At 42.2% G+C, this 27,252-nt stretch overlaps 1 long non-coding RNA gene across 1 annotated transcript in view; it reads left to right on the forward strand.

Annotated features, from left to right (window-relative positions):
• Window positions 1-1,909: 1,909 nt before the first annotated feature.
• LOC147148016 (uncharacterized) overlaps window positions 1,910-27,252 on the forward strand; it is a 30,645-nt gene continuing 5,302 nt past the window's right edge. Inside the window, exon 1 of the long non-coding RNA XR_015086868.1 lies at window positions 1,910-2,048. This is a non-coding gene — a long non-coding RNA (uncharacterized LOC147148016). The remainder of the gene's footprint in view (window positions 2,049-27,252) is intronic.

Consider the following 27,252-nt stretch of genomic DNA (forward strand, 5'->3'; position numbering starts at 1 on the left):
ATTCTTATTCTTATTCTTAATATCTGAACATTTAAATATGTAAACTAAAGTGCAATCACATTCGTAAATGAATGGCTTCTGGTTTTTGCAATGTAAATAAACCAATCTATTGTGATCAAACAACAAAATTGCAATAACTGCATTAACCATCAAAGTGAAGTCTAACTGTAACTGTAGTCTTGAAACAAATCTGAATAAGTAAAAACATTGCAATAAAATAATGCAAACTGGTTTAACTTGAGAGTAGCTGAGATCTGTCATGACAGAACATTACTCTTCACAAACTATCTGCCTCGTGCGCACGTCATCCGTGTGACAAGGGTGGGCCTGGGGAGTCAAGTTCAGCATTCGCTTCAATGATATCTGGCGCCATCAAGCGTCGTGAATGGGTATAATGTCTAGACCCCGAATATAAAACGACCCCCACTTTTTCAGTCTTGTTTCAATGCAAAAAACACCGTCTTATATTCGGGCCAATACAGTATTTGTGTTGTGTTCATTAAATTTGAAACGTGTTACCAAATCTCACTGAACTGTAATAATATTACCCAAAAAATTGGAGTAGCTCGCTATATTATGTCATTACTGCCTAAATGTAACATATTACTGTACCGTGTTGCTTTTGTAACGCGTTACCCCCAACACTGGATAGTACAAAGCCATGCAGTTATTTGGAAATTGCAACTGTGATGTTCTATTTATAGTATATGTACCCTGCCTACTGCCTAAAGATGGCTGGTATAGGCGCCAGCACCCCGGCGATCCTCATAAGCGTCTCAGGTAATGGATGGATGAAACGTATACAGTACTGGGAAAAAATAAGTCTGTTTCTGCTGCGAATTCATCAAAGGAATGAACAAAAGACATTTCAAGAAAGTCATAGGTCATTTAATAAATTCTGTGTGCTTCTGTTCCTGATAAAGACTTAATGAGGAATGCTTCTGTCTGGCAAATGTATCATATTAAAAGATCACACAGCAGACTGGACCCCAACATCAGCTCAGAAGAGCTTCCTGGCGCCTGTTAGCTTGGAAGCGCTCGGTGGCTAGCACCTCGTGGGCTATATTAGAGCCATTGGACATTTTTAGTGGATGCATTTTCATAGCTCAAACATTTATGTGTGATGTAACATGATGTATAGGCAAGATTTTAGATGTAGTGGCATCTAATTGACAACTGACAATAGAATGGAATGCGGTTTCAGCGAATTCAGCAGGCATGTCCACAGTGTTCCACAGCAGGGAGAAAGAATGGCCTGATTTAAAAAAAAAAAAAAAAAAGGCATGATTTTGAAGCCTTGTTTTATACACGCACTTGGCCATTTTTCTTTTTAATCGTTTGGCAGATTTGGCAGGGTTGTTCACAACACTCTTCTCTCTGGTTTGTCAAATTTACAAGACGTTTATTTCCACTTTACAGGGACTTTTATTTATTTATTTTTTATTTTTTCAAAAACATATAGACAATGTACTTGTACATTAGAATTACATTAAAACTAACCCCAGAATGTTACATTACACCCGCAGCTATTTGTTTTAAAAAGGAAACTACAGTACCACTAAATATATGAAAGGAAAAAGCTGACTGGCGCTAATACCATGATGTGCCATCTTAAGATTCTAAGATCTTTTAATGTATTGTCCTCAGTGACCAGGCCTGAAAGGGAATGGGAAAGAGGGGAGCTGAATGGATTCCATTAATTTAATTGAAGCAGGCCTTGACAAGAGATAAAACATCTTAGGCCCACATCTCTTCAGGGTTGGTGCTGGGCTTCATAGTAAACAAGCCGTGATCCGTAAACAAAGCCCAGAGAGCACTGCTTGTGCTGTGCAGACATCAAGGCCATGGAATATGTCAGAAATGGGTTTGAATGGATATTCAAGTACACAGCCACCCACCCACCTACATCTCTGCTCCCTCCTCTTAAGTATTCAGGCAGGATACTGCTCATTGTGCCTCGGCTTGTGGATATTTTCATGCTGGTAGCTCGCTATTTCTGTGACAGTACCTGCTGTGGATCAAGCAGAAAGGGAGACATTCACTCAAAGGTGCGTTGAAATACGCCTAGAAGGACCACTTTGATGTCTCATCAGATAGTATTCTCCCTCACAATAATGCACTGTAAGATGTACAATTGAATATTCGTCACATATAAAAGGATGACAGATACATCACAATCTGATTCAGGTTTTGTTGTGCATAAACTACATATTAAATTGTAATTCCCTCAGAAATGTTGTGTGAATACTAATAGATGCTGTTGCCGGCCTGCATTCAGGACTGTACAATGATATCTCCAGATATTGACACTTTTGATAGCCAGACAGAATTCCACAATCCAAATGCACGAACATTAGTTGTAAGTTTTTAAGGTCAAATATGAGAAAGGCAAACAACAGAGTTCTGTAGACTTGAATACTTGAGAACGGCTTCTTGGGTGTGTCAAATTGATCGGACAACCGACATGCACACATGCCCTGTGATTGACTGGTGACCAGTCCAGGGCATTCCCTGCCTCTCAAGCCAGTAAGATGGCACAGAATGAGACAGGCAGCAGCTCACCCACAACTGTGATGAGGACAAGCAGCCAAAGTCAGATTGCACATACCAAAAGAGCACAAATGTGTTGCCATAAAAGGTATTCAACAAATTGGTGGACAGCGGACGGAACGACCAGATATTCAAATAGCTGCAGAGGCCATGAGATAGCACTGCAAATGGCTTGAGGGAACGGGGTGAAAATAAGGTGGTTCGGCCATGCTTGTCCAGAAAACCAGAAGAAAATGACTTATAACCGAGAAAACAAAGGCAAATGATGATGAAACGGTATCCAATGTTGTCATTGTCGCTTTGTTCGTTGCTCAGCAGTAAAAATGCCGACCGGAATTGGACAGAAAAGACAAAAGAAATTCCACCCTGTGGTGTCCTAGCTAATATCAGCCGTAGCGACAGCCTCCGACTTGGAGTGAAACTGCAACACATTTTAAAAACGTGTGTGAGTTTGCACACGAGTATAAAACCAAACTGCGGCCTTGCCGCAGTGATGCTTGCACGGACATCGCCTGCGGAATTATAAAGATTTCAGAGAAAACATTGGCAACGTTCCCGTGATAAAGGCGAAAGCAAGTAATTTCTCACACCAACAAAGATGTGCCCATTTTTACTCCAAGCACAGTCTAATTTCTGTGACCAAACCATAGATGTGTCTATCCTATTTTTAGGGGTGCTGAAGCACCCCTAAAATGAATGATAGCACTCCCCAAATTGTATAGATCTTTTTTAATGTTTTTTTACTGGGTGTTTTTTTGTAAACAAGCTGGAATGTTGTAAAAAACATAAAGTACACAACTGAAATGTATTTTTTTGGTAAAATAATAATACAGTACACCCCCTTGTTTTTAAAAGCCACCTCACCCCCTCCTACCTCTGCTTTGCCGTTCCGAGCGGCAAGCTAGGGATTTGCAATACCACACTTTACACATTTGATACGTGTCTAAATACATTTTCTTGCAATATAATCGATACCGATACATTCTTCTTGGCATTTTTTTCAGGCAAATCATTTTTACACAGGCAATTGACATAACAAATACTGGCTATTTATAACACATTTATTTTGTGCATAATGATGTGCACTAAAACTGTGATGTGTACTAAACCTAAAGTCAAATGATCCATCCATCCATCCATTATCTGTACCGCTTATCCTCACAAGGGTCGCGGGGCGTGCTGGAGCCTATCCCAGCTGTCTTTGGGCAGTAGGCGGGGGACACCCTGAATTGGTTGCCAGCCAATCGCAGGGCACACAGAGACAAACATCCGCACTCACAATCACACCTAGGGGCAATTTAGAGTATCCAATCAACTTACCATGCATGTTTTTGGAATGTGGGAGGAAACCGGAGTACCCGGAGAAAACCCACGCAGGCACGGGGAGAACATGCAAACTCCACACAGGGAGGCCGGAGCCGGGATCGAACCCACGACCTCTGAACTGTGAGGCGGACGTGCTAACCAGTCGACCACCGTGCCGAAGTCAAATGATACATAAGCTAAATAAATGAATTAAATAATAAATGAATGTGAACAAAATAATGCACATTTGCACATTCCTTGTTTGTGATCTTAATTAAGGAAAGGTAAAAATCATTATCTAGATGTAAAAAAAAACATGTTACAGGTTCCAATATCAAAACATCACAATTTAAATATTCTTATTTTGGTGAAAAAATAAAATCTCATGCAAAATCCATATATATATCATCTTTTAGACACAAATTCTTTCTGTAGAAGGTTTTGCTAACTACTTATCCTTTTTTTTTAGGTACGGGGGTTTCTGAGCAATTTTGTAGTGAAGTAAACTATCAAAAACTGTTTTTTTAACGTTTGTATTGATATTTGATTAAGGAAATCGATACCAAATGAGTAGCATGTGAGTATCGATGTATCAATACCAAAGGATCGATATGCCCATTCCTACGGCGAGCACCAGCGGTGCATGATCTCAGTCACGTCATGTAGAGTGAATGTGTAAGTGTACCACGCTTTATGTGACACATTTCTTACCTTCTACTCAATACCAACACCTTATCATTACTAAGCTGCTTTTGGTTTGCTCCATTTGCTGTTTGATCACGTTGCTAGGTAGGAGTTAGCTGATTTTTTTATTTTCAAGCTAGGAACCATCACAGCTGTTCAAACAGTAGCCCTACCACTTTTTATTTGACACTATTTGGCTTTTTTGATTGAATTCTTGATAAAGAGAGAAACAAGCTTATGCGATGTGTAGGTGTTAATATTTAAGCAAATAGTGCTGCTATTGTCGAGCTAACTGACGTGTGAATGCGTTTGTGTGTGCACGTCCGTGAGTGTGTGTGTGCGTGTGTGTACGGAGAGACAGGCAGGTAGCCTCATATATGATTGTTTTTGGGACAAAGAAGTTGCCAGGTTATTAAGGTAAGAGTTCACCTATTAAATTAATTGTTCTATCTTGTTCAGACATGTCCAAAGTCCGGCCCGGGGGCCAAATGCAACCCGTGGTCAAATTTTATCCGGCCCGCAACTTCTGTCATAAAATTAATTAAGTCTGGCCCGTTGCCCTATTGACAAGCATATGAAATATACTCTTAATGCAATTTCACATTTCCACACAAGAGGACAGCAGAACTCTGTCCAACTTCATAACCCCGTGTGACCCTTTCTGGACAGTTTCTTTGCTGCATTCACACCAAATCCGCTGACGGCATTCTGACGGCGTGATGAAATTGAAGTCAATGTAGTTCGCGCGGGTGCGCATGGATGATTTGGAGTGGTGCGACGCGGAGCGAACCACCAAAAATCTGTCCATTCGTCGCGTATAAAACAAATGAACTTTATTCCCTCTTTGCCTCGCGGCACCCAATCATCAGGGCATACTACGTCACACACAGCGTCCTGCACACTCGGCGGGTTTTGTGTGGAGAGCGCAAAATGGAGGAAAACATTATCGTTGCCGTTTGTGGACACCCCAAGCTATATAACATGGCCAGCTACTACTACCAGGACAAGAACAAAAGAGACCAGGCTTGGAGAACCGTGAGCGAGGAGCTTGGTATACCTGGTATGTTTTTACTTTCTTTAGTTTTTTACAGCTGTTGAACTTTACAAAGATGACAATATTGTTTGCATTAGCACAGTGTCGGCCACTTGATTGCATTGTTGAAAAATGTTGTCATCGTCTGCTACCAAGTGAAACCCCTCCCTTCTCCACTATGCGCGAATGAGCGACTGCGTCTAGAATGGCGACAATGAGTTAAAAAAAGGAAAGTTGACAGTGAGGGCCGACAACTTAAAGAAAGGGGGAAATTGGACAGTTTTTGCCCACTGAAATACGCAACAACTGTGTATAAAAGTTCAGTGAACATTTATTTCCAACAATATTTAACAAATTTCTTTTTTTTTTGCCAAGATGGCAGAATATGCGCCTGTGTCTTTGGCGACCCTCTTGACAATTAGGCTCATTTTACTGTTTTGGCTGATTGGTGCTTCATTCACAAACGCTCTTCTTGTGTAAGATCGCCAAACTTTACTGGACTTGCGATGCGGCGTTGAAAGTTAGGGTGCGTTTGAGCACAACTGGAAAGAGACGTTGCCTGCTGACATCGCGGCGGACCTCTTCCATCTCCCAGCGCTACCACCGCGGCGAGAACGGCGCAGAGGCAAACGTGGTGGCAAGCTAGTGAGGCAAAAAAGAGAGCAGGTGCACACTTTGTCCCCTGCTCGCTCCTGGACGCACGGACGTACTCCACCACTGTGCCTCTCCTGGGACCCTGCTGCTGGCTGCCTGATACCCGTCGCCGGCTGCGCCGAGGAATTCCGGCTGCGCCGCCACCTACCAAGCGCCATCGGACACGGTGTGAATCGCCAACTTGTCAAGCAGCTTCCCCGGGCCCGCCAATCGGAGGTGACATGCGCATTTGCTGCTGCTCCCACAAGGATAGCGTTGTTGAACGCCTGGTCGTTGATGAACAAAGCGTTTATCCTGAGGGAGCTATTTCCTTCCAACAACTTGGATTTCCTCTGCCTGACAGAGACTTGGACTGGCGCCGGTGAGTGCAGTGTGATGTATGAACTATTACCACCTGCATGCTCTTACTTGGATGCATCGAGAACTTCAGGCCGAGGTGGAGGAACGGCGACTGTTTTTAAAAACAAATTTAAATGTAAACAGTGTATATTCGCCACAGCGTTCAGCAGCTTTGATGACACATTCTTTGAAGTTGCCAGTGCCGTCCCTGTGCTCTGCGCTGTCATATACCGTCCTCCCAAATACAACAAGGAGTTTCTGAATGACTTTTCAAATCTCGCCGAAATCATGTTGCGATATGATCGCATCCTGTTCATGGGGGACTTTAATATTCATGTGTGCTGTCCTGAAAAACCACTGGCAAAGGACTTTTTAAGACTCATTGACTGTTTCAATTTGGTGCAGTGCGTGGCTGGCTCCACTCACAAACAAGGACATACTTCAGACCTTGTCCTTTCTTATGGTCTATCGGTCTCAAATTTGAAAGTTTTGGACAATGTGCTCTCTGATCATAAGACTGTGCTCTTTGATGTAATGTTTTCCAGTGCTGTCAGAGCTAATGCTAGCATGCGCAAGGCCCGGGTTTTTAACCACCTCACTGCTAATCAGTTCTCTGATGCCTTTGATCAGCTTTGTGTTCCCTCTTCAAACACAGAGGAGCTCACCACTTGGGTCCATTCATCTTTAATAGCCTTAATATTTTGAACTCCATGGCTCCATTAAAAATTAGGTGGCAAAGAATTTGACCGGAGCCATGGTTTGAGATGAGAGCACTTGCACAGCTAAACAAAAATGCCGCAGAGCTGAACGCAGGTGTTGTTGCGGTCAATACCCCTTGTTAATGCTCACTGCCGCCGCCGCAAACTCGTTTCGTTCTCAAATGTTGCATCAGGATTAACGTATTGAACCTGGCCATTTTTGTTCAGCTTCTTGCAACATTTGCTCTAGCTGGAGTTTCTATGTTGAAGTAGTTACATATCGCCAACATTATATCTCCTGTACCCCACTGTACTGTGATCCAATCGTCAATTGCAAATATAGTAATCTAATACAATACAAAACAATACAATACAATGCAATACACTACAATACAAATGTCTGGGCAACCAACATTGTGAAAAACCCCTCATAGAAATGTGCAGGAAATGTTGTAATTCCATGTTTAACCATATCAAATGCTTCTTGTCCGCAATAATAATAATAATAAACAAATATTAACAGAAAAGTTACCTCAATTCTGCAGAAATTCACTCATTCAAGCAGGGGGCAAGAATGTATCCCCTGCGAAAAGTGAGGAACACTGTACACATATAACCTTTTCCCTCCTATACCTCCCTGCTGCTATTCCCACTACAAGATGTTCAACTATTACAGATGCCGATCCATAGGTAATCTATTGGAATCAGTGTCACTTCTACCCATAATCTGAGGCCGGTGGCATCTAATCCCACCATTGGCTAATTCCATCATACTCCAATCCCACCCCCCCAAGAAAAGATATTTTTTCTTTTTTATACACAGGGTATCAACATTCCCTCGTGATTGGTTGTAATGCAGCGTTTCACTGCTCCTAAACAAAGTCATTACAGCTAATCAAAAACAAATAAAATAACTAACTGCAACACCACAAACAAAATAAAAACCACAACAAAAGGGATTCATTATCCCAACAAAGTAAAAAGAACAACATTGTTTTGAAACGGAATACTTATTGAGGCCACATCTTACATTTAATTTAATTCATGGTTTAGTGAGAGCACTCGCACAGCTAAACAAGAATGCCGCAGAGCTGAACTTAGGTGGAAAAAGGACAAGCTGCAGGTCTCTTGGTCCTAAAGGACTGCTGGCGTCGTTACAAGAGGAAGGTGAAGGAGTCCAAGAGAGACCATTTGTCATGTCTGATTCAGGCAAATCGCCAAAACCCACATGCCCTATTTAAAATAATGTACTCAAGCCCCGTCAACCGACTTGCATGGACTTGTGGAAATGTGCGACAAATTCTTGCAGTTTTTCATTGACAAGGTTGTTACTGCTAGGGCTCTTGTTTCGAACGCCACATTTGACCCCTCTGTCCAAGTTCCTGGTTAGACAGTGTTCGATTCGTTTGAACACTTTGACATTTTTGGAGGAAGCGGCTCCCCTTATGACTCCATTCCTCCATACTTCTTTAAGGAGATTGTCCCAACAATTGGTAAATCTGTTTCGGCCATTATCAGCAGCAGCCTGTGTTCTGGTGTGGTCCCCCAACAGTTTAAGCATGCTATAGTGCAACCCCTGCTGAAAAAAACTGTCCTTGATCAAGCTGTGCTATCAAATTTTAGACCCATTTCCAAGCTGCTTTTTAAGTCTAAAATTCTGGAAAAAGTGGTGCACTCACAGCTAAGATCATATTTGGATAAACACAATGTCATGGAAGTTTTCCAGTCAGGCTTCAAGAAGATACATAGCAGCGCAGAGTCAGCCTTGCTACTTGTTTTGACATCCTCCTGGTAAATGACACTGGAGACCACGTATGTCTCGTTTTGTTGGATTTGACTGCAGCTTTTGATACGGTAGACCACAGTATTCTTTTGACTCTCTTGCAACACCTAGTGGGCGTTAGTGGATGCGCTCTAGAGTGGTTTGGATCCTATTTGGGTGGCAGGACCTTTTCTGTTAGCCTAGGTTCCTCTGAGTCCCGCTCTGCCCCTCTATCGTATGGTGTTCCACAGGGTTCTATTTTGGTGCCATTGCTGTTCTCACTGTATTTGCTGCCCCTGGGTTCTATCCTTAGAAAACACAGCATTTCCTTCCACTGCTATGCGGACGACTGTCAAATCTATCCCGCTAAGCAAAAAAGAGGCTTCCCTCCTTAAGACCACTTTTGTCCTGCCTAGAGGACATCAAAGATTGGATGTCACTGAATTTCCTAAATTTCAACGAAAAGAAAACAGAAGTTATGGTGTTTGGTCCCAGCGGCTCATCTCCATCCCACCCTGTTGTCCTGGGCCCCCTGGCTTCATATCTAAAGCCAACAGTCTCAAACTTGGGTTTTAAAATGGACAGTGAACTTAAATTGGACCAGCAAATCAGCGCTGTTGTAATGTCGAGCTTCTTTTACCTTAGACAGCTGGCTGAGGTAAAGCCCCTCCTTTCCCATCAGTACTTAGAAACAGTCATCCATGCCTTTGTTACATCTCTGCTAGATTACTGCAATGCACTTTATTTCGGAGTCAGCCAGTCCTCCCTCAAACGTCTCCAGTTGTTCCAAAATTCTGCTACCCACCTACGAACTGGAGCTTGGAGGATGGAGCACATAACACCACTTCTGGCCTCCCTTCACTGGCTCCCAGTGCATTTTAGGGTTCAATTAAAGATTCTCTTAATTGTTTATAAGTCATTAAATGGCCTGGCCCCGGCGTACCTCTCTGAGCTCCTCCACTCCTACGCACCTTCCCGCAGCCTCAGGTCTGCAGACCAGGCGCTGCTCGAGGTGCCGAGGAACAAGAGGAGCCTAAGAGGGGATCGAACTTTTTCAACTACTGGTCCTTCCCTCTGGAATGACCTCCCATTGGTTGTTATGCAAGCCCCCTCTCTGTCCATTTTTAAAACCCGGTTGAAGGGGTATTGATCAGACCTGAAATTTTTGTCTCTTTTCTGGTGTCAATTGTATATAGTGTTTTATGTCAATTTATTGGCTTCATTATTTATATTTTATTTATATTTATATATTATTTATGCATCTATTTATTAATACATGTATCACAGCCTTATATTGTTTTTGTTCTATTTATTGTATTGTTTGTAAAGTGCTTTGTTACAGCTTTATGCTCTATATAAATAAAATTGTATTGTATTGTATTGTATGTTTCAAATGAACTCTTGCCTGCACTGGTAAATACGTTTTTTTTAACTTCAATTTAACTTCCAGTTGTTATTCATGTTTCAAATGTAATTTGCTTTGGGCAATACTGTTACTTATTTCCCTGTCTTAAATCTAAAAGGTCATGTTCACCCCTCCATGAGCCATCACCATACTGTGGTGGAGGGGTTTGAGTGTCCCAATGATCCTAGGAGCTAAGTTGTCTGGGGATTTATGCCCCTGGCAGGGTCACCCATGGCAAACAGGTCCTGGGTGAGGGAACAGAACAAACACTGCACAAATGACCCCTTATGAAGAATAAAATGAATGGATCATGTTTTCCCTTGCCCGGACGCGGATCACCGGGGCCCCCCTCTGGAGCCAGGCCTGGAGGTGGGGCTCATTGGCGAGCGCCTGGTGGCCGGGCCGGGCTCAGCCAGAAAAATAAACGTGGGTCCCCCTTCCCATGGGCTCACCACTGGTGGGAGGGGCCAAAGGGGTGGGGTGCTGCGTGAGTTGGGCGGCGGTTATAGGAGGGGACATTGGTCGTCTGATCCCCAGCAACAGAAACTAGCTCTTGGGATATGGAATGTCACCTCTCTGACAGGGAAGGAGCCTGAGCTGTTGTGTGAGGCTGAGAAGTTCCGACTAGATGGAGTCGGGCTCACCTCCACACCTAGCTTGGGCTCTGGTACCAGTCCTCTTGAGAGGACCAAGTTGGACACTCTTCCACTCAGGAGTTGCCCAAGGTGAGAGGGGCCGCTCAGTTGGCGATGCTTATTGCCCCCCGGCTTGGCGCCTGGTTTACCCCGGTAGATGAGAGGGTAGCCTCCCTCCGCCTTAGGGTGGGGGGACGAGTCCTGACTGTTGTTTGTGCCTATGCACCCAACAGCAGTGCAGAGTACCCACCCTTTTTGGAGTCCTTGGAGGGTGTGCTGGAGAGCGCTCCACCTGGGGACTCCATCATTCTGCTGGGGGATTTCAATGCTCACGTGGGCAATGCCTGAGACCTGGAAGGGCGAGATTGTGAGGAACGGCCCCCCCAATCTGAGCCCGAGTGTTTTTCTGTTACTGGACTTCTGTGCTCGTCACGGATTGTCCATAACGAACACCATGTTCAAACATAAGGATGTCTTGGCACCAGGACATCCTAGGCCGCAGTTCGATGATCGACTTTGTAGTCGTACTATCGGATTTGCGGACGCATGTTTTGGACACTCAGGTGAAGAGAGGGGCGGAGCTATCAACTGATCACCATCTGGTGGTGTGTTGGCTCCAATGGTGGGGGAAGATGCCAATCCGACCTGGCGGACCCAAACGTATTGTGAGGGTTTGCTGGGAACATCTGGCAGAATCTCCTGTCAGAAGGGGTTTCAACTCCCACCTCCGGCAGAACTTTGCCCATGTCCCGGGGGAGGCAGGGGACATTAAGTCCGAGTGGATAATGTTTTGTGCCTCCATTGTTGAGGCGGCCGATTGGGGCTGCAGCTGCAAGGTGGTCGGTGCTTGTCGTGGCGGCAATCCCCGAACCCGCTGGTGGATACCATCGGTAAGGGATGCTGACCAGCTGAAGATGGAGTTCTATCGGGCCAATTTGGCCTGCTGGACTCCGGAGGAAGCTTACAGGTACCGGGTGGCCAAGCGGAATACAGCTTTGCCGGTTGCTGAGGCAAAAACTCGGGTGAGGGGAGGAGTTCGGTGAGGCCATGGAAAATTACTTCCGGACGGCTTCGAGGAAATTCTGGTCCACCATTCGGCGTCTCAGGAGAGGAATGCTGTGCACCATTAGCACTGTTTATAATGGGGATGGGGTGCTGCTGACCTAGACTCGGGACGTTGTGGGTTGGTGCGGGGAATATTTTGAAGACCTCCTCAATTCCACTGACATGCCTTCCACTGAGGAAGCAGAGCCTGGAGACTCCAAGGTGGGCTCTCCTATCTTTGGGGTTGAAGTAACCGAAGTAGTTAAAAAGCTCCTCGGTGGCAAAGCCCCGGGGGTGGATGAAATCCGCAGAGCTCATAAAGGCTTTGGATGGTGTGGGGCTGTCATGGTTGACACGCCTCTACAACATCGCGTGGACACCGGATACAGTGCCTCTGGATTAGCAGACCGGGGTGGTGGTCCCCCTTTTTAAGAAAGTGGACCGAAGGGTGTGTTCCAATTACAGAGGAATCAAACTCCTCAGCCTCCCTGGTAAGGTCTATTGAGGGGTGCTGGAGAGGAGTGTCCGTCGGGAGGCCGATTCTCGGATTCAGGAGGCGCAATGTGGTGAACATTGGACCAGCTCTACACCTTCAGCAGGGTCCTCGAGGTAAAAAAAAAATTAGAACTTTGACTTCATTTATTTTATAAAACACTTTTGCCCATTTAAAAAAAAAACAACAACAAAAAAAAAAAAACTCCTAATGTCTAATTTGGTCATTTAGGATTTAGGAAAGCAATATAAGGCAAGATACCTTTTTATTTTATACACCGTCTAAGAATAAAATAAGCACATTCTTCTTTTATTAATGGTACACTGTATAAAATGAGAATTTTGAGCTGAATAGTGATGGGAATTACGGCTCTTTTTAGAGAACCGGCTCAGCTCACTAAAAAGAGCCTGCTCTTTCGGCTCCCAAACGGCTCTTCAGATTTTTTTTGTTGCTTTAATCGATATATTACCAATACTAATGTAACATTATGCACAAAATGAATTAATAATCAATTAAAAAAAAATTTTATACTACTATATTATAATATACTTTATTTTTTCACTCTACAGTGAACTTTTAACTAATTTAAACTTAACTTTTTTAAACTAAGCAACTAAAGTCACGCAACACAGAAATCTGAAAAACACGACACAAAGGAATGTAAATTATGTAAATATGTAAAAATATTTACTTTTAGTGCAACAACAAATAAATTATGAAATACAAGAATAAACGTTTTTTTATACGTAACAAATTTTAGGTGAAACACAGGATCCCTGAAAAACACACGGAATACAATTCGCCCTCAACAAATTTAGACTGAAACAACACGGAACCCCTGAAAAACATCCAAGAAATATTAATTAAAATGAGTAAAACAAAAAGAAAAAGATCAGCAGTCTATACAATAGTAGAGCCATCAATATAATTAAAATGAGTCAGAATTTGGCTCCTTGTCCTACTTTGACTAATTTCTTTTTTAGTTTCTTTCTTTTTGTCCTCCGTGTTGCACTCTCTCTCCTCTCTTGACCCGTTCGTGTGCACACTGTGCTGTGTACCAGGCTGCCGCCCCTCCCCCCTCTGCTCAGCGCACTAAAGCAGCGCAGACAGAGAGACGACACCACGCATATTGACCAATCACGTGCGCCCTCAAGAGAAAAAAAAACGTCTCAAAGGGAGCCAGCACCTGATTGGTGGGGAACCGGCTCCCGTCGTTCACTTCAAAGACTTCATAGAGCAGTTACGTCCGCAAACGACACAAGCCTAGAGCTGAATGTTTTCTTAAAATTATTTAATAAGCAAAAGTGTTTTTATAAAATAAATGAAGATACGTTTTTTTTTTTTTTCAGAATGAAAAAGACCTTGAAGTGCAATTTAAGGCACCTTCCTTTACACATGGACAGCACAGTACAAAATAATCTCCACAATATTGAAAAAGAAGTTTAAAAAAAAAAAAGTAAGCCAGGAACTACCAGCCAGGCACTTGTTGCTAATGAACAGCTGCTAGCCACTAACGCCGGAGAATTGTGCCATATCAGGCAATGACAGCGAAATTAACTAGTGGTTTGTTAGTGTCCTAAATTAGCGACTGAATACGACTTCGGGATGGCATTGTGTTGATGTAGATGGTAAACTGAGACGTCGAAAATGGAAGTCACATTAGCTGTATCGCCACCACGGAGATCGACTTCAAAGTAAGAGTCTACTAAGGCTATTGCATTGACATCAATTACGCAATGTATTATTTGGTAAGCTTTATTAGCCTTTGCAGAAGTGGTGTGTTCGTTGAGTATATTTGCAAAGCGCTCCCATATGCGGTTTATGTGAGCCATGAGGGTTTTCAACTTTCTCTGCTGCTATTACAGTGAATGCAGACTAATAACGTTGACTTAATGTGAAAGCGCACAGTTTTTATTCACAAACCATTCTGCGGATCGCACCCGGCCCAAACCGTGATGCTTGATCCGTACGGCTCACGGATCAAATATGATCAGTTGCATCACTGTGTACGGGTACGCAAAGGCGTGTCGTGACTTTACGCATCAGTGATTTCAGTTGCACATGCGTACCTGCGTACCAGTTATGTGCACCCCTGATAATACAACAACAAAGACAGTGAAAACAATAAATTAAAACACAAATTACTATACACAGTAGTCACCGGAAAACAGCAGAAAAGTGTCAGTCTCACGTCAGGTAAAAAGCCAAAGAATAGTAATGTGTCTTCAAACGAGTTTTAAAAATGGACAGTGACGGGGGCTTGTCTAACATTTAAAGGAAGGTAATTCCAGAGGGAAGGACAGAAGGCAACAGAAACACAGTTATGCGCTCCCAGCCTTAATGGGTTAAAGAACCTCTGTCAGACTTGGTTTACTCACAGAATTCCCGCACCCATTTTTTGTTTTTTTGGAGTGGTTAGTGCTCCTCCACCCCACACACCCACCGCTCGATATACAGCAGCCAATGACCCCCACCACCAAAACCCACACATTAAGCCCCCTGTCCCCAGTCTTTGTAGCACCCATAAACCTTTCTGTAGGACACCTAAACCCAAAGGAGTACCACCATTCCCTTTGTGTGCAGTTTATACAGAACAGCAGGATGCAATCAATGCTTGAAATAGGCAGTCTCGTGTACCTTCATAAAATAGAGCACTGAATTTTTACTACAAAATATTATTTTCTATGACTATTTTTCTGTCATTCCTCCAAAAGACAAAGAGGGTGCACAATAATTGAATATTATTTCACTAATTATTTAATTATTGATTTATTTTCTGAAAGTGTTTCAGATTGAAAATTAATTAATCCAAACAAAAGACGAGAATAACGGGAGCGTAAACGATATCTCAGTTTATCGAACTGCTCGTTCGATTGGAAGTCACTCCCTCTGTCCTACCTACGGACAGAACGCAATTACATGTGACAGTCACATTCCGAGCGCAGACAGAGCGATCATACTCGAGATACGGATGTGAAAACGAAAAACAGAACAGAACATCAACATTAATGAAAGTAAGAGAACGAAATAACATTGATGTTGATGTTACTGAAGCAGTAACTTTCAGTCACTTCATATGAGTTAGTCCAACTCGGTAACTGAATGTGGCTATCTTCGGTTAGCCCTTAGTTAACTTTATTTTAATGTGCTAATCTGCTACTTGCTATTGTAGCCTGAAGCAAGAATACCATGTGGATTGACCTCAATGTGCTGTATTCTGTGCTCAAAACCACTCATGGAGATCGGTGAGGATTAGGGTTAGGGTTAATTCATTTAGAATAGAAAACTCATGATGTTAACTACAGATTAAAAATGTGTAGACATTTAATAATCGAATGGGTCACTGATGGTGTAGTGGTACACATGCCTGAGTTGTGTGTGGGCAGCGTGGGATCGGTTCCCGCTCAGTGATGGTGTCTGTGTGTGTGCCCTGCGACTGGCTGGCGACCAGTTCGGGGTGTTGTCTGCCTTTCAACCATTGTCAGCTGGGATAGGCTCCAGCACCTCCCCGTGACCCTGTACAGGATAAGCGGCTTGAAAGATGACACATGACACATTTAATAATATACTCATAGTTACCTTTTTGACTTTGCTGGACTTTCGACAAAAAAACGTATAAATGTGTATTGGTGATTGTGGTGGATATTTTTCTGCGCAAGGGTATTTGCAACTGAAATTTATCAGCCGCGAACGGTATAGACTTGTATGAACATGTCCGTGGCAAAAAAAAAAAGTTGGGGATCACTGCTCTAAAGAAGCCATCTGGACGCTTAGTCTAGAGCGCCCTCTTGCGGTTTAGTGTGAAAATAACATGTGTAATGATATACCGGTAATAATGTGTTAATAATTTCACACAAGTCGCTCCAGAGTATAAGTCGCACCCCCGGCCAAACTATAAAAAAAGTGACTTATTGTCCGGAAAATACAGTAATACTGTCCACAACTTTTCTTCACTTGTTCACTAAAGCGGCAATATAATTCATTTTGTCTTTGTTTCTCATTTGAACACTCCACTAAGCTTTTGCAGCCAAAACTACTGGTCCACTGAGGTAACTTATGATAAATAATTCAAATTCAATGGATGGATGGAACTTTATTACAGTGACAGCTACACTAATTATGATGTGCCCTGGATAAAAAAACAATTAAATGCTTGAATATGATATTTAAAAAGTCATAATACATTTAATTCAATTTATCCTGCAATCACTATTATAAGATTCTTCAAACAACAATATTTAATAATAAGGCAAGTTAATACACTCAATATTGCAACAATGTCATTTCCACAAATACATTTGAGATCTAATCTCAGATGGTGTTAGATAATTGACAGACCACACATAGCTAGCCAATCAGTCCGTGGCTACAAACAATTAGTCTCCATTGCAAAAGTCTCTGATCAGCTTCTTACCGGCTGCCTTTCTGGTGTTTGTAGACAATTTTTTTCTTTGCGTGCGCTCCGGAATTGCAGACAAGAGTTCCTTGTGCGTGCTACTGTTTGCAACTTAACTAATGCGACGTGCACTGCCATTTCAAGACTTCAGGCAACAGCTGTATAGTGTTGTCTCCTGTAGCTCTTCGGCCATTTTTGTAGTTCTTTTGGCAGCTCAGCTCTTCGGCCATTTTTGTAGTCCATGTAAATTGTCAGTTTGACCTGACACTATAGGGGACATACCATAGGGGGCAGCACGGTGGTCGACTGGTTAGCACGTCCGCCTCACAGTTCAGAGGTCGTCAGTTCGATCCTGGCTCCGGCCTCCCTGAGTGGAGTTTGCATGTTCTCCCCATGCCTGCGTGGGTTTTCTCCGGGTACTCCGGTTTCCTCCCACATTCCAAAAACATGTATGGTAAGTTGATTGGACTCTCTAAATTGTCCCTAGGTGTGATTGTGAGTGCGGATGTTTGTCTCTGTGTGCCCTGCGATTGGTTGGCAACCAATTCAGAGTGTCCCCCGCCTACTGCTCGAAGACAGCTGGGTTAGGCTCCAGCACGCCCCGCAACCCTTGTGAGGATAAGCGCTATCAATAATGGATGGATGGATGGATTGTACCATAGGAAGTAAAAAAGGCCTAATGTGCACTTCCATATCTTAGACGCTAGATGTCGACATTATTCATTCACTATAAACTTGCCAGCCCGTACAATCCTGTATAAAGTTTAAAAGCATAACACCTAGATAAACATACCAAAGTCAATGCTCTTACAATTATTCTCCTGATGCCTATGCAAGTGTTTTTCACTTATTACCTAAGGTAATGAGTCCCCAATAACCTAAGCACAGAAGTGCTACAAGTCCATTCTACATGTTGTGATAGAAACAGTAAATGCTGCTCAGAAATTGCTTTGTGTATCAGATAACCCATGTGCATTTGCTCTCAAAGGATGTCACATGCGATGTGAAAGAAGTGAACAAGAATCAGCCTGTTGTCTACATAGGAGAGAGTGTGGCAATAAGAATTGTATCTATATGTTATCCATTATATTGCTTGCTTGTATATACAATATTAAGTACTCAGATGGTTTTATAAAATCATGTGTTTAAAATAAGTGTTTTTGACGGTCACAATGTTGGTGCGTGTTCGGGTACCTATTTGTCACAAACATGTTGAGTGTTATTCACTTTCGAGTACCGTGTTTGTCACAAACATGTTGACTGTTATTCACTTTCGAGCACCTGTATGTCACGAAAATGTTGACTGTTATTCACTTGGGAAATGATGTATTGTTATTCACCTCGATAATGAGATGTTTTACTAAAGTTATAGTCTATAATTAAGTGAGTCAAAAGAGACCTGTTTACAAAGAATGATCAAACCACACAGGCCTTTGGGAAGATGATGGAAAAACACTGGCCGATTACCTCATCGAACCCACTGAGAAAAACAACTTTAACGCATGTGTAGTTAGCTGAAAAGACAACGCCTAAACTATGTTTTTCTCAGTAAAAAAAGCTTTAGCACATGCGCAGTTGGTGTAAGAGCCTCCAAAAAACAGAGGCTATAAAAGAGGGAGCCACATTGCTCCACACCTTTTTTCTTCCTCCTGCCGCGGTTACAAGGATATGCTTCGACGAGGAGACAATTTTGCATTTTTCGTGGGACGTTTTTCAATCCCCAACAAGAAGGATTTTTTCCTCCTCCTTTTTGGACATGACCAAATTACTGCTTCAATAAGGTAACTAAAAAGAATTCATTTCTTATCGCGCGCTTAGGAAATTGGCCAGTTGAGCATCTGAATTTCTTTACTTCACAATAGTTCCTTATTTTGGGGTAATTCAGGTTTGGGGTAATTGAGAAATGATCAATCTTGAGAGCTCACTTAAATTAAGACTACTATTTAATCATTTTCATCCTACTTTCTTATTATTACTGTTATTTCTTATTTCACAATTTTAACAGATGTTACACCTGGTTTTAACATCAATCTTTAATTTCACTTATCATTTTACATTATTAACAGAATTGGTATGATTACAATTATGATGAAATTTGATTTATAATATGTAATAAAATTCATAATCACCTAATTCTCTTATGTGTTGACTACATTACACCTTTCAGGAATTAAAAGCCTAATAATGAATTAACATTTGATTATTCAAATTTATTAAGCTAAATTCTATAATCTCAGTTTAACTCTATTATTGTCATTCTACTGATTTAATTTATTTACACCACTCAACCTCTACTAAATGAACGGCTAGGACCTTAATGATAAAAGGTCTCGTTTCCATCCTATGAAATTAATTAAATAGTTTACTCCGGCTAGAAATAAAACAAATCCGTATGGTTTTAACAAAGACTGTTAAACTTCCTAGGTCAATAACAAATGCAAACGATTCAAAATGAGAAGGAAGCTGTCGTAAAAGTATAGTGGTTACTTTAATAACTCTTAGTTCTGCTACTTGCTAAGATTAATTAAATAACTGAAAATCGGATTGGCTATACAAATCTAAAGGCAGTTAGTAACCTAGGCAAATTTCTCTCGACACCAGCTAGGAAACTCCTCCATCCCCTCGTCGTGTTAGAGCGAGCAAAGTTCAAAGGGAAGTGTAACCCCTTAAACGGCGTAGCTGGTCAGGATTTTCCCGATAATCCTGCGGGTAAGCGGAATCTGACAAGAATGACTTTGAAATCAACACAAATTCTTGGGGTTCCATCCTTTTTCATGACAGGATCAATTGGTGTAGCCCACTCACTGGTGCTTAGTGGTTGCAGGACCCCACTCTTCACCAATCTGTCCAATTCTGCTTTGACTTTCGGTTTGCTGGCATATGGGAGAGGCCTAGCTTTTAGACACTTTGGGGAGCTCCCAGGTTTAACAGTCAATGTAACAGTAATGTCTTTCATGCTGCCAAGCTCACCATCCAAAACTTTGGGATGCTTTTTCAAGATCTCCTGTAAGAAGTTTGTTTCTCCATCTGTGATCATGAACACGTGTTGCCAATTCAATTTGATCTTCTTTAGCCACTGACAGCCCATCAAAGCTGGATGATTCCCTGAAACGACGTACAAGGGGAGAGTCCTTTTTTGTTCATTATGTTCCAGTGTCACATACACAACTCTACCAGTGGAACAGGTGCACCTGTGTATGTCCCTAACTTCAGTCTAGTCTTTTGGAGGACAAGGTGTTGGAATTTATCTTTATAAACAACTTCGGATACCATGGACACACAGGTACCAGTGTCCACGTGCATCCGGACTGGCTTGTTCCCAAATAATGGTGTGACCCGGTATCCGTCATCATTGTCGTTAATAACAGACAAGATATGTACTGTATCTTCCTCTGACTCACAATCGCTATGCTCATCCTCTTCATGTTCCATCTTATTTACATATTTCTTTCGGGTTACACCACATCTCTGTCTCTCATTGTACTGTTTCTGGGACTGACTCTTTTTACTTCTACAGACACGTTCAATGTGGCCCCTTTTACCACAGTTTCTACAGTCCAAGTCCTTACACCAGCACTCTGCTGCCTGGTGTCCTGTTTTTCCACAATGATAGCATTGTCGGCTTGGTGCTGTTTTCTTGGTGGACTCAAACACCTTATGCACTTGGGTGGATGTACTTCTTTTGCACCCATCTCCATTGATGTGCTAATTTCAATTGCCTTCTCCAGTCGCAGGTTTGCTTCTGTTAATAGTCTTTTTTTAATAGCTTCAGAGCGCAGACCACACACCAGCCGGTCACGTATAGTATCATTCAGTGAAAGTCCAAATTCACAATGTTCAGACAACTGTTTCAATACAGCAACAAATTGTGAAACTGATTCCCCCTTTTCCTGATTCCTTTTGTGGAATCTGAACCTCTCAGCAATGACCAACGGCTTTGGTGCATAGTGCTCCTTTAATATAGTCACTATTTCCACATAAGTCTTGGTTCCTGGCTTGTCAATACGCAACACATTGTCTGTAGAGGTTTTCCAGGCGATGAAGTGTCTGTCCTTATCAGGAGTTCACTTTTTTTGTGTCCTAGAATGTCTTTGTCAAGTCAAACGGCAGGGATTCCCTGGGGATTCAATTGTTTTGAAGTGAAGCTGGAGCAGACTTGTGGCAGTCCTGGCTGAATCTTGTGTCCAGCCCTGGAGACGTGGTCCACATGAAGGCATATTCGTTACACCCTTTATTACCAGTTAGTGCCAGATATCGAAGCTACTCACTTATCGTACCATTATGCTTCACATATAAGATTTTGAATCTTTCAATAAGCCACTATTTTGTCTCCCTCATAATCTTCTGTCCATCAAAGTCTAAAATTATAGTGTCCAAACTTGCTCATACACACACATCAGGAGAGAGCGAGAGAGGGACAGAGAGAGAGAGAGTGAGAAAGGGGCGAAGGGATAAGAAGAAAAATAAAAGAAAGACTAGAAATGCTCTTCAAGCTACTATGAAATCCGCTATATAAATAAAATTGTATTGTATTGTATTCATAATTTAAGTGGATATTTACACTAATGTATCTATAGATATGATGAATACCTAAAATTGACCAGGTATTATCAGGAGATATGAGTGGCGAGTACATATGTTACTGAAAAAAGTCCTTTACAGATCAACACATAAATCTCGCAGAGAATCTGCAGAATGATGTCACTCTGACCCAATCAAGGCTCATTGGTTGGGTAAACTCCTTTATTGACCTTTATTCATGCCAATGGAACACTACAAATGTTTACTTCATGAAACACAATATGAACAGTCCACTTTAACAATAACAAACCAAAAGTGGGCAGCAAGAAAATAAAACAAAATGTGTAGATGAAACAAACAACCTTGGTTCTCAGCTAAAGGCAGACACAGTAAAGAGAGTGTGGCCATTGGGAAGGGGGGAAAAAAAGACAAGCTTTGATAGAAACAAATATAGGGACCGCAGGCCAATCGGGGCCCCTCTTTTTCTCTCTTTTATGAGCATTTTAAGATGGTCCGCCATTTTATGATAGCTTAACTGTGACTCAGCACACTTTGAGATGTCACCCCACGATAAATAAAACATTATTATTATCTAAAAATCCCTGTGTCATGCAGCAATGTCAGTCCCTCCTTATTGTATTTCCTTCCTCCTTTTATCACCCCTCCTTTTCCAACTCACAACAGTCAGGCTCATAACATCACCGCAATGAAGACCAAACATTTCAAATTGGTAAATTCCACGTCTCACCACCTCCAATCTGACACTCAAAATTCAGAACATATAGAAAATGCTTTGTCTGCACGCTACTTGACAATAATCGAATATCACACAATCCATGGAAAAGTCAGCAAAAAATAAAATACTTATACGAGTCCATTACAACATAAACAATGCGTACAGAATCAAATAGAACACCATCAAATGACACACAAGGCATGCACAATCTGCACGTAAAAACTCAAAATAGACAATTTAACACATGGCCATATGCCACTCCCATGGGTTTTCTGCTGGTGCCAGTCTCAAGAATATTGTAGAGTTAAGAACAAGCCATGGAAACTCCAATGGACATCCTCTTTGTAAGATCATGTCGGAGGTCACCAAATTGTTGCAAATTTCAGCAGGTCACTCACTTGGGATGTAAGCTCAATTATTAGTGCACAATAACAACTAGTTTCCAATGCGTGTTCGCTGTAGCTTTCAAGAAGGCATCCTATGTAAATAAAGACTCATACAAGTTGATTGAATTTGCTCGTCTATTTATTTCAATCTCTGAAATACAGGAATCAGACAAGGTCAGATCTGGGATTCTTGCCTTTCTTTTCGCGAACACTTACACCTGTGGAAGGCGAAGTGAGAAAAGGGCGCTGTCGAAGGTGCAATCGTCACATATACTGTATAGTGTTGCCCTGACAGAGAAGTCTAATCAATAATTTTGATTCTGATCTTCTCTATCAATGGTTAATCACTTAAAGGACCGGTTGGTTCGTCTGGCTGCAGCCATCCTTGGTTACAAGAACTCCTACCCCTGAAATGTTTTTTTCTTCCATCGGAGGGGCGTAATAGTAAATAATTGAGAAGCACTCAAAAACACACACAGGCTACAGAAAAAAAGTAGACCTTTTCATAAAATGCAATAATGGTAATAAGGAATTACCATTTATTTTGTAAAATGTCCATTTCACCATTTCATAATATCTTAAAAAAGCTTACCCAGTGCATTAATTTGAAGGCACTCCTATTCAATCAAACAGCCAGAAAAAATACATGTAGGTTATAATTAAGTTGAAAACCCTTTCATACTCTTTATATTCAGATTACTTATATTTTCTGCAGAAATAAAGTTGAGTTCCTAAAGTGTAATTGAAAAGTGATGGAAAGGCTACTGACTAATGTCAGCTCTGTCAAACTTATTTAATCACCTGAAGTGCTGGGGAAGGACAGACTTTGATTAAGACCACCCCACCCGATCAATACAGTCCTTGAACTTGCATAAGTCAATGCTGGCCACTCACAGTATTACTGATAACTGCGCCACACAATGCATTTACACACCCCTGTCTGACTACCTCACCTGGCTGATGTTTCCATTGACAAATAGATTGTTTTGACTTCATCTTTCAAGGTACATGACTAGTTAAAGTAAATAGCTGACAGTTAGGCCCCCCCTTGCATTATTTTGACCCTGCTGAACAAATCTGGCCTCTTTAAAGGAACAGCAAAGCGCACAGCAAATGTGTGCAGCACAAAACAATAATAATAATAACAATAATACAATACAATAATTACAATTAGTATTGTTCCGATACCGATACTGGTATCAGCAAGTATCCCGATACCTCTTAAAATGCTGGTATCGGCATCAGCGAGTACGAACAAATGAAGCGGCGATGCTGGTTATTGATACTGGTATCATTCTTTGAATGCAGCGCGCACATTTGAGAGCTGCACACCAGAGGCAAACAGAAGAGCCTTATCCAAATGCACATGCATGTTAATATCCAGCCCATGTCGCAATCTCACCAGCACAAAGAGCTATGGAAATAGGGTGTTTATTCAACACACGTATTCTGTGTGTGTGTATATGTTACAACATAGGGCTTTGTAATTAATCAAAATTCAATTACATTTTCGATCATTACACTCCACGATTAAAAAACTGGCATAATCGTAAAAAAAACATTATTAATACTCATTTTGAGTTGTTTTGAGACATGCGCTCACAAGTTACTCCGCCGCGCCGTCCTCTCCAAGCTATCTAGCTAGCTAGCAAGCCAGCCATCCAGCCCATACCCCGCACCCGGCAAGTCGCACTGCACACGCTCCTACTCAACGTTTGGCACACGAATTGCCACAGGAACGACTTGTAAACAGTCCACTGATAGTGTAGTGGTACACACGCCTGAGTTGTGTGCGGGCAGCGTGGGATCGATTCCCGCTCAGTGACAGTGTCTATGTGTGCCCTGCGACTGGCTGGCGACCAGTTCGGGGTGTAGTCTGCCTTCGCCCATTGACGGCTGGGATAGGCTCCAGCAACTCCCCGCGACCCTGTATAGGATAAGCGGTTTGGAAGATGACATGACATGACGACTTGTAAACAAGCAAGGCAAGTTGAAATCGCTGATTTGCTTACATTTTGGGTTCGCCATGGAAGACGGTGAGCAAAGACGTATAAAGTGCAAGTTGTCTTTGCACCCACCGGCAACGCAACTAATCTATTCAACCATCGTTTGGTTTACAATGATGTTATGATACACCAAAGCAAGAAAACACCGAGTCAGATTTGGCGTCGTGCGCAACGTTGAAACACCGTACGCAGGAGATATAATGTCGGCCATATGTAACTACTTCAACATAGAAACTACAGCTAGAGCGAATGTCGCAAGAGGCGGAACCAAAGTGGCCAGGTTCAATACATCAAACCTGATAAAACATTTGAGGACGAAACATGTGAACAAGCACCAAGAGCCTGTGGCGGCGGTGGCAGCGGCAGCGAGCATGAACAAGGGGAATGGACAACAACAACAAACCCTGCTCAATTTTGGATTTTGGAGTTGAACTTGTGGATTTTTCTACTGCTTGTTTTTGGTTTTGAAAGTGGATTTGGGAGCGGCAGTTGTTGCGATGGGTCACTAATACTCAAAACAAACTTTTAGAATAATGTCCTATACCTTTTGTTATTAATCCGACACAATCTTTCTCAAAGATACCTCATGTGTTATTTCTTATTTTTTCCTGTTTCACAAAGTCTGACCAAGCCATGATAGCAATGGTTTTACGTCCAAGTGAGTATGCAGTTCTTTAGAATTACATGAAAAAAAATGCTCATATATATCTTTTTTTTTTTTTTTTTTTTTTTTCCCCCCAAAAGTCTGGTATCGGTACAGTATCGGCATCAGCCGATACCACACAGCTGGGTATTGGAATCGGTATTGGGGCCAAAAAATGGCATTGGAAAAACACTAATTACAATAATAACAATGATAATAATAAACAAAACTGAGCTACATTTACAGTTTTTATTTTCATATTCTCCTTATATAAAGACATTGAAAAGTTGATTTGGCACATGTAGTTGACGGAGTGGGAAATAAAAATGCACACATGATGCCGTGCAATCATTGTGACACACAAACATTGCTCTCCGCTGAAGCCACCCCGACGAGCGGACGCAGCGTTGTCATGCAATTCGCGCTGTCCGCTCATCACCTCACCAATCCGGTCTGAGTCAGAATTGACCCGAGGAAGGAGCCTCAATGCCTAGTGAGTATGTCGCTGGTCATGTGTTTGTAATTCACATGGGTTCTGACAGCCTGAGCTGCCTTCGTTTACCAATGTATGATACGCAAATGGTCACACTTTGGTTGACTCAGTCAAACATAGAGCGCCCTGTCTCCTTTACTAATGGGCTTGAGCCCCGGGGCCTATGGAAGTCAAGGGCCTATTAGTATTTATTATTTTCTTTTTTTAATTGTTGATTCTTCTCTCAATCACTTTGCATTTTTCCCATGAGTTGACCAACGCAGAGGCGATTCTGTGCAGCACTGTGGCCATAGAGAGAGCCTATAAGAAGTCATAATAGTTTCATATTCTTCTGCCACTTGTTGAAATTTCTGTCATTCACTTGCCGCTGCAGTACACAAAGTTTGATGACTTTGATGACTCAGGACCCGTTAATGCCTTTTTAAATGGCATTTTAGATATTAAGTCATGGATGGCAGACAATTTCCTACAGCTCAATCAGGACAAAACTGAGGTTTTAGTTATCGGTCCTGAAGATCAGAGAGAGAAACTTTTACCAAAACTTCATGTTTTTAATCCCTCACATTGTGTGAAGAACTTGGGCGTCATTTTTTACTCTGAGCTCAGTTTTATTCCTAAAAATGTAACTAAGATTGTTTTTTATCACTTTAAGAAGATCGCCAATAATTCTCCCATTTCGCTGTCAGGCTAACACGGAAGTGCTGATGTATGCTTTTATTTCCTGTCGTTTAGATTACTGTAATGCCCTGCTCTCGGGCCTCCCCAAAAAGAGTATTTCACCATTACAACTACTGCAGATTTCAGATGCTCGGGTGCTGATGAGATCCAGAGAGAGGGAGCACATTACACCGGTTTTAAAATTGCTGCATTGGCTCCCCGTGTGTTTCAGGATCGATTTTAAGGTACTTTTATTCGTTTATAAATGTGTTAATGGTCTTGGGCCATCTTATTTATCCGATTTGCTTTTATCATACCAACCCTCGCGGATCCTGAGGTACTCTGGCGCCGGCCTTTTAATTATTCCAAGGGTGAGGACCAAAACGCATGGCGTGGCTGCATTCAGCCATTTTGGTCCTCAACTTTAGAATAGCCTGCCAGAGGACGTCAGGTCCGCAGAGATATTTATATTTTTAAGAGGAAGCTCAAGACACACCTTTTTAGTTTGGCTTTTAACGAATTTTAAGTAATTTATCTTTTCTTTTGACTGAGGATTATTCTTTTCTTGTCTTACTGATTTTAGTTCTTAGACTATATTACTGTTTTGTTTTTTTAGTTTTGTTGTTAGCTTTTAGCTCCAGTGTTTCCTCATGGGGGGCCTCCGCGTTGGGGGGGGTGGCTGCCCTTCCCGCAGGGGCTGTCATCGCAGGGGCTCCTTGGGTCCGGGTGGCCGGGGGCCTCTACATTTGTGTGCTGTCCACCCGGCTGATCCGGGCCGGGGGTCTCTGTGGTGGTGGCACCCTTGTGGCCCG

This window comes from Filicampus tigris, chromosome 5 (genome assembly GCF_054856515.1).
Source record: "Filicampus tigris isolate MCC_2025a chromosome 5, RoL_Ftig_1.0, whole genome shotgun sequence".
NCBI lineage: Eukaryota > Metazoa > Chordata > Actinopteri > Syngnathiformes > Syngnathidae > Filicampus > Filicampus tigris.